We start from the raw sequence: 6,840 nt of genomic DNA on the forward strand, positions 1-6,840 counted from the left end.
ATATTGAAATTTTATACATGAAAGTCTATCCTTGTGTATTTGTTACTAGCAAGCACCTCAGCCTCAAACAACTTTACATGCCCAATCAACTTCACAGGATTACTTGGGAATTAATTAGCCAACTTCCTTATGATTTTAATGGCTGGGAATTAGTAAAAAAAAAAAAAAGCCTTAAACCTTTTTTGAAAAGGGAAAAACTGGGCACAGAATGAGTAGGCAGAACTTCATCCGAGGCATTATGGCTCAATAGCAGCAGATCCTGATGCAGTGGTAGCATCAATGCCAATAGCTCCATATGTGAAAGGTCTAAAAGGATGGAGTATAGGCTATTGACATGTCAGCCCTATCATGGGTGATTCAATATGGAAAACTCTAGTCTTCTTCAGGGAAGATTGTATCCATCAAATGAATCCTTGCTGGAGAATTCCACGGATGGGCTACAGAGCATTATAAGACTGAGTCAGAAAGGCAGAGATAATCATTGGAGAGCCCAAAGGGATCTGCTTATGACGCCTGTTGTTTCTCAGTCATGTCTGACTCCTTGTGACTCTATTTGGGGTTTTCTTGGCAAAGACACTGGAGGGGTTTCCTATTTCCTTCTCCAGTTCATTTTACAGATAAAGAATGGAAGCAAACAGGGTTAAGTGATTTGCCCAGGGTCACACAGGCAGTGAATAGCTGAGGTCAGATTTGAACTCAGGAAGATGAGTCTTCCTGACTGTAGGCTTGGCGCTCTATCCACTGCACCACCTAGCTGCCCTATGATAGTATACTAGTGTAGCTGATATGTAAATACAATGTTCTGAGGTTATATTATTTGATGTCTACAGGCACTTGGAATACAATTTGGTAATGCAGAGTGTCAATGATATCTATGTAAAGTTCCTAATTACCCCTCTGTACATGCTAAGGACTGACTGTGTTAAAAATGGAGGAACCATTTCAGAAGGTCACCGTGAGAGGTATGGTATCTGTTCAGCATATGGCCTACAACATGTTGGCTCAACTTCACAGAGGGCTTGGGTAGGATGTCTTTCAATAGACTCAACCATGGTTGCTTAATTGAAAGGAACAGCTACCCTCTTTTCCTCCAACTACTCAGAAATGGTACCATTTATCAAGCGAAGGAGTAATCTATAAGCAGTAAGGAGACACTAATATGAAAGAAAATGACTGTGAAATATTCTACATCTTTCTTGTTTTGTGTCACTGAAGTCCAATGGAGGCTACCCAGGATCAAGAAAACTACATTTCATAATGTCAAGGCAGGTCTACTGGGAGATCACCTAGTGGGCACAGCCATTCCTCCTGGGAAGAAAAAGTGTCCAAAGTAGCCTTATACAAGTATAGTACTGGCACAGAGATGAGTCATCTTTTGTTACCACTTCAATGGACTGGCCACATACATGCTGTGGATACTCAGGAGAATATTTTATTGGTCATCAAATAAACTGGCAGCAGGAAATATCAATGGAGTCCAGAAGTGGAGGCAGCCCTACTACAAGATATGAAGCCATATTCTATTCACTGATCCTAGGGTCCTTTCCACTTGGACTTTTAAGACCTCATGCATTAGTGAGTGGGAGGATTGAAGAAGTAGTATCCTACCTTCTTGATTATATTCCAATCGTACAGAGAATAAAAGATATTGCTTCTGTCTGTGCAGAGCTAAGACCTCTGTAACCTGAGTAAGAAGAACTACTCATAATTAAACTGGTATGAGCTAAAATGGTTAAATTGTGCCTGCAATCAGGAAAGTGGACAACCACAGTTTTGGTGCATTCCAATTTAGTAAACATCTCTGATATGTCACGATTGATTGGGACCAACTCCAGTCAGCTCAATGTATAAGCAGAATACTGTAGGCTGTAAGTTGGAGACCAATATTTAGACACTGTGACAATATATGTGTCCTTTATGGAAACCTACTGGGAGATAGAGCTAATACTCACAAAGTAAGCACTCATTAAATGCTTGTTACCTGACTGATAGGTGGATTGGTTTATTGATACAATGGCAGGAGTTGGAGCTATGCAATAGAATGATATATTGGCAACTAATTCCACTAATGGTACCAGGAAGCAATTGGTTCTACCCAAAGCAATTCAATCTTTGGCCATGACAGCAACACACAATGATTTCAGACACTTGGGTTGAAAAAAGAAACCTGAGCTAGTAGGAAATATTATTATAAAAATAATAGGAAATACATTTTATCTGCTCAAAATGTCAACAGACATCTGCAAAAAGTATGAGACTTGTGCCTGATTGTTTAAACAAAGGGGCTACCAAATCATGCTGCATACTTGGAAACTGTAAGCAAGCTTTGTGGATAGACTTTTTATTTCAGAAAGGAGATAGGAAAAACATAAGCAAACCCTAGTGGTGACTGACCTTTTATTTGGTAGGCATAATATTCAGAAAGCATCCACAGTGATGTGGGACAAATATTTCTCTTCTTCTGCCTTCCCTACCAGGATTTTAAATCATTGAACATGCCTCCTTGTATAGCTTTATATGTGATAAGTTCCCCTATTTCTAGCTTTATTGAAAACATTGTTGCCTTTAGAGATTTATTCCTTCCCATCCTCCCCAGTTGGTCTTTTTTTATATATGATAAAAATTCCATAGGTCATGACTTCATCTATAGACCCTGAAAATACTTGGTAGATCTCCAGGCTGGCTACTACTTCCAATTCCCTTTCTCCACCTACCTCTAGACAGTTTGAAGAAATTCTTATTGGGTAGAGAGTACTCTTAGCATTACAGTCCTTCATTTCAATGATTCAAGAACTCTACCATCAATACCCCAAACCAGTGAAAACAAGACTTTTGGGAACTTAGTACTTCTTAACCAAGCAAAAGTCAGGGTCTCTTGGTATAAAAGAATGGGAGAACTGTTCATGTCTCCCCTCACCAATTTTTGAACTATAGACTATCCATCAATTATCTCATTGTTGCTGCCATATTCATATTTGCACAGATCAACTACACTAAAATTAAGACAGTTATAGTGGTACCAAACTGCAGCTTCACTAAATTATAGTCCATTCCCATGTAAGGGAACAAACAAAAGTTAACATCTACTTGGATAGTTTAAGTAGCATCATGCCCTGAGACTGGAGAATGACTCAGATAACTTCAGGATATCCTTTTGACCTGATGATTCCAAGAGATTGGGGGGGGGGGGTTAGCAATGTATTTTATAGGAACATCCAATCTATTTGAGATGAGAAACAGGTCACTGACTACTAGTTCTTCATACCCTATTCTCAACTTTTACCAGAAATGGAACAGACAGAAAGATACTTGTTTTCTTAAATTGTCTGACACAACACACTGTTTTTGCAACTGATCATTCTAACTGTAGGAGAGGGAATATGGTATGTAAGGACAGCCTTAGAGTCAGAAAAACCCAAGTTCAAGTTCTAACTCTGACACCTACTGGTCTTATGACCCTAAGCAAGCCACTTAATTTTAATTCTCCAAGAGTATAAATTGCAGAGCAGTTTTGGGTCTGCATCAATGGTAAGAGTTTCTTTACCAGCAGACAACTAGACCAATGAAAGCACAGGTCTGGATGCCCCTCCCTTCAAAAAAATATGCCTAATTGTTGAAATTCTTCAAAAGTAGGCTTCTTATTAGCAAAAATTTGCCATTTCTATCCCAAGCCAAATTCACCACGATACTTCCTAGACACCTTTATACCATACTGTCTTGATTTACCCTACTTTCACGTTACCACCTTTTAGCTTTCCAACTCTAGCTCTGGGAGTAGTAATTAAAACACTACCATTCCTGCAAATGACAGGTTAACAAGCCATGACTCAATTCATCATCCTTGTGACTTCTTTGTTCAAAACACTTCTTCTTGGACACTGCTCTCTGTGTGTCTTGTCTTCCCCTACAATAATGTAAGTTTCTTGAGGAAAAGGACTGTCTTACTTAAATTTGTATCCCCAGATTTTTGGTAGTTCCTGGCACATAGTGAGTGCCTAATAAATGCTTTTTCATTCATTCATGCCCATTTTTTTTTGTTTCTCTGACCTCAGTTTTCTCATCTATAAAATGTGAAAAATACTATACTTCATGGGGGTTGTTGGAAGGAAAGTGTTTTGTAAATCTTAACACATTCTAAAAATGTGGATTAGTAGTATTATCAGATATCCACTTACATACTAGATGGCCTATAAAATATACACAGCATGATATCTGACCTTGAGAAATTACACGGCCAATATCAGAACATAAAATGCCATATGACACAGAAAGATACTCCGATCAAACTCTATGTTTCTGATAAGGGCACTAAGGAGCAGTTAGTTGAAGACCATAGTTCCTTCTATGACATACGACTTGAAAATGTTGGGGACAACTAACAAACCTCCCCGGCTTTGTTTTAGAGCCTGTTATGGATATATCATCCACGAATGTATCCCAGGAAAGGGATTTTGATATTTTCAACCAGCACTAACTCTTAAAATCACAAGTTCCCTGAGTCTATGTCTACTGAGTGAAATGATATGTCTAAATAGGTAATAAACAATGCTACTCTCCCTTTCCTTGTTATCTACTCTGTCCCTTTTAGGTTTTATTTTTTTTGGGGTGGGGGGGCAGTGGGTAGAAGGGGTCCTTAATCACTTCTTAGAAGTTGGTATAATGGATTTCCAGCACTGGCTTAGATTCAGGAGGCCTAAACTTGAACCCTTACTCTGCACCTTACTATTTGTTTGACCTTGAATATGGTATAGTGAAAAGCACATTGAACAAGTCCCAACTCCTCCACTTACTAGCTTTATGACTATAGGTCAATCACTCCGTTCACAATCATTTATTAAGCATTTACTACATTCTGTCCTTTGTGCTAAGCACTGGGGATACAAAGAAAGGCAAAAAGTGGTCCCCCCTTAAACCCTCTGGTCCCCAGTTTTCTCATCTGTGAATTCCCGCATTTACCCTAGTACCTGGCACATAGCAGACATTTAATAAATGCTGATTGACTGACTGGCCATGAAGTGAAGGATGGGACCGGATGATTTGAAAGGTCTCTTTCAGCTCTAAAATTTCACAGTCTCTACAAGTCCTAAGGGGTTGCCCCTTGTTCTGGGAATGCAGCCCAGGACCGACTAAACAAGGCCATGTTCACATCTGTCTGCAGCTTGCATGATTTTGTAAAATGTGTTTATACTATTTCAGGCTTTGTCTGTTTGGACAAAGATAGAAAGGTATATAAAGGTAAGATACTATAACTATAGAGTGACTCTCACTCCCCATTGTGTTTGTATTTTAGAGCTGGCTGAGATAAGCCAGTTGAAAACAAAACTCCCATTCTCTACCCCCTCCCCAGTTTTCCTAATTACTTCTTACTTTTGGTGTCATCCCCTCAAAAATGCCCTGGCTGCCGAAATCCACCAGCCACTTTCTCACCCCCTCCCTCCCATCTTCTGGCAAAATACATCAGATGCAAAGAGAGCATTAAGTAGACACACACCCAAGCTGCTGTTATCTGACTCTAAGCTGCCAAGCCCCCTCAGCATCTCGAATGTTAAGGCATCAGGCTCCTTTGAGGGCCGCCAGCATCTCATTTCTGGTCTATAAAAGGCAACTGATAATTCCAAGTCTCGTACATTTCAGCTCAAGTGGAGCCAGGCAGGATTCTGCGCCTGCTGTCCTTTACCCACTCACTCTCCCTACTGCACACCCAGGCAGAAGCTTCATTTACAAACCAGGAATGAGTCATTATTTTTTTTTTCATTTATCACCATAGATAATTACGGACTCCCAACAGCCTGGCCCCCCTGGAAATTCTGATTTCTAAGCATCTTATCTCATCAAAGGATACCGATGGAATAGACAAACAAGACTGTGTTCTTAACATTGAGTCATCTGCTTATTCAATTCAGCTCAACAAACATTTACTGAGCCTCGGCTGTGATAAGCCTTGTGGAGGGAGAGTTTAAAAAAAAAAAAGATGAGGACACATCTGAACTCTCAAGGAGTTTATGGTTTAATAAGGAATAGGAGTAGGGTTTATATAATAGGGAGAAAATTAAGGGTGAATGGAAAGTATAGACTAAATATTGCCAGAGGGCTAAGAGGGTCTAATGGTGAAATTTAATGGGCACAAATGTAAAATAGGTCGATAGAGATAAATGTAAAGTTCTATAGTAGGGGTTAAGGAATCAATCTCTCCTGTGTGTCTGTGTGTGTGTGTGTGTGTGTGTGTGTATGACATGGAAGTATGATTAGACAAACAACTCCAATGGAAAAGAGCTAGGATTTTTGGCAGACTTTAAGGGAATTATAGGGCAGCTAGGTGGTGCAGTGGATAGAGTAGCAGCCCTGGAATCAGGAAGACTCAACTCCCTGAGTTCAAATCTGGCCTCAGACACTTACTAGTTGAATGACCCTGGGCAAGTCACTCAATCCTGTTTGCCTCAGTTTCCTCATCTGTAAAATGAGCTAGAGAAGGGGTAAACCACTCCAGTATCTCTGCCATAAAAACCCCAAATGGAGTCACAAAGAGTCAGACACAACTGAAAAATGACTGGAAACGTGATTATGGGTCAATAGTGGGTAACAGCCTGCAAAAAATATCTTTTTAGATTGTTTTAGATGATGTATAGTATCCACAATAAAAAGGATCTGAGGCCAGAAGCGCAGGGAAGGGGAGTCGCTGCGGTTTCCTGCTTCAACTGCTTGAACGGAACCCGCTGCTCGATTCCCTGCCGGAGCCGCCCTTAGCCACCTCTCCACCTTCACCTCCACTAACCAACACTTCTTCCGTCCTACCATGTATCAGCAATGCCATATTCACAATGCCTATAGAGATTACAAATA

General features: G+C 40.1%; 1 protein-coding gene across 1 annotated transcript in view; it reads left to right on the forward strand.

The window, feature by feature from the left end:
* The first annotated feature begins 6,702 nt into the window (after nt 1-6,702).
* LOC138149270 (ferritin heavy chain-like) overlaps nt 6,703-6,840 on the forward strand; it is a 996-nt gene continuing 858 nt past the window's right edge. The window contains exon 1 of the mRNA XM_069072291.1: nt 6,703-6,795. The gene's annotated coding sequence lies outside the window, so the exon portion shown is untranslated. The remainder of the gene's footprint in view (nt 6,796-6,840) is intronic.

The sequence above is a fragment of the Petaurus breviceps genome, unplaced genomic scaffold (assembly GCF_028583685.1).
Source record: "Petaurus breviceps papuanus isolate PSGF00001 unplaced genomic scaffold, PetGlider_PUasm1.0 90845, whole genome shotgun sequence".
Taxonomy (NCBI): Eukaryota; Metazoa; Chordata; class Mammalia; order Diprotodontia; family Petauridae; genus Petaurus; species Petaurus breviceps.